Source organism: Arachis hypogaea, chromosome 3 (assembly GCF_003086295.3).
Source record: "Arachis hypogaea cultivar Tifrunner chromosome 3, arahy.Tifrunner.gnm2.J5K5, whole genome shotgun sequence".
In the NCBI taxonomy this organism is placed as follows: domain Eukaryota; kingdom Viridiplantae; phylum Streptophyta; class Magnoliopsida; order Fabales; family Fabaceae; genus Arachis; species Arachis hypogaea.
In genome coordinates, this window is record NC_092038.1 from 77,589,420 (window position 1) to 77,591,059 (window position 1,640).

The window sequence follows — 1,640 nt, forward strand, 5'->3', positions numbered from 1 at the left end:
AGGATTTTCGTCCTCCTCCTTCCTTGTGCATTCGGCCACATTGATCACATCAATGGCCTTGCACTCTCCTTTTGGATTTTCTTCTGTATTGCTTGGGAGAATACTGGGAGGAGTTTCAATGACTTTCTTACTCAGCTGGCCCACTTGTGCCTCCAAATTTCTGATGGAGGATCTTGTTTCATTCATGAAACTGAAAGTGGCCTTTGACAGATCAGAGACAATATTGGCTAAATTAGAAGTGTTTTGTTCAGAATTCTCTGTCTGTTGCTGAGAAGATGATGGATATGGCTTGCTATTGCTTAGCCTATTGCGTCCACCATTGTTAAAGCCTTGTTGAGGCTTTTGATGATCCTTCCATGAGAAATTTGGATGATTTCTCCATGATGGGTTATAGGTGTTTCCATAAGGTTCACCCATGTAATTAACCTCTGCCATGGCAGGGTTTTCAGGATCATAAGCTTCTTCAGAAGCTGCCTCTCTAGTACTGTTGGATGCATGTTGCAGTCCATTCAGATTTTGAGAGATCATGTTGACCTGTTGAGTCAACACTTTGTTCTGAGCCAATATGGCATTCAGAGCATCAATTTCAAGAACTCCTTTTCTTCTGAGGTATCCCATTATTCACGGAATTCCTCTCAGAGGTGTACATGAACTGGTTGTTTGCAACCATGTCAATGAGTTCTTGAGCCTCTTCAGGCGTTTTCTTCAGGTGAATAGATCCACCTGCAGAATGGTCCAGTGACATTTTCGAAAATTCAGAGAGACCATAATAGAATATATCTAATATGGTCCATTCTGAAAACATGTCAGATGGACATCTTTTGGTCAGCTGCTTGTATCTTTCCCAAGCTTCATAGAGGGATTCACCATCTTTTTGTTTGAAGGTTAGAACATCCACTCTCAGCTTGCTCAGCTTTTGAGGAGGAAAGAATTTATCCAAGAAGGCAGTGACCAGCTTATCCCAGGAGTCCAGGCTATCCTTAGGTTGTGAATCCAACCATATTCTAGCTCTGTCTCTTACAACAAAAGGGAAAAGCATGAGTCTGTAGACTTCATGATCAACTCCATTCATCTTTACAGTCTCACAGATCTGCAAGAACTCAGTTAAAAACTGATAAGGATCTTCAGATGGAAGTCCATAAAACTTGCAGTTTTGTTGCATTAAGGCAACTAGCTGAGGTTTCAGCTCAAAGTTGTTGGTTCCAATGGCAGGAATGGAGATGCTTCTTCCATCAAACTTGGACGTTGGCTTTGTGAAGTCACCAAGCATTCTCCTTGCATTATTATTATTTTCGGCTGCCATCTCCTTCTCTTGTTCGAAAATTTCTGAAAGGTTACCTTTAGAATAATTTAATTTAGCTTCTCTTAATTTCCTCTTCAGAGTCCTTTCAGGTTCTGGATCAATTTCAACAAGAGTGCCTTTTTCCCTGTTCCTGCTCATATGAAAGAGAAGAAAACAAGAAAAGAAAGAGGAATCCTCTATGTCACAGTATAGAGATTCCTTTATGTTAGTAGAAGAAGAAAGGGGATAGAAGAATGGAGATGGAGATTCGGATTTTTGGATGAAGAGAGGTGAAGAGAAGTGTTAGTAATTAAATAATTAAATAGAAGAAGAAAAGAGAAGGAAATTTTCGAAAATA

At 39.9% G+C, this 1,640-nt stretch overlaps 1 non-coding gene across 1 annotated transcript; it reads left to right on the forward strand.

The window, feature by feature from the left end:
- Positions 1-803: 803 nt before the first annotated feature.
- On the forward strand, positions 804-907 carry LOC112793495 (small nucleolar RNA R71). The gene has a single exon (XR_003198182.1). It is a non-coding gene; the product is annotated as a small nucleolar RNA R71 (small nucleolar RNA).
- Positions 908-1,640: the final 733 nt, after the last annotated feature.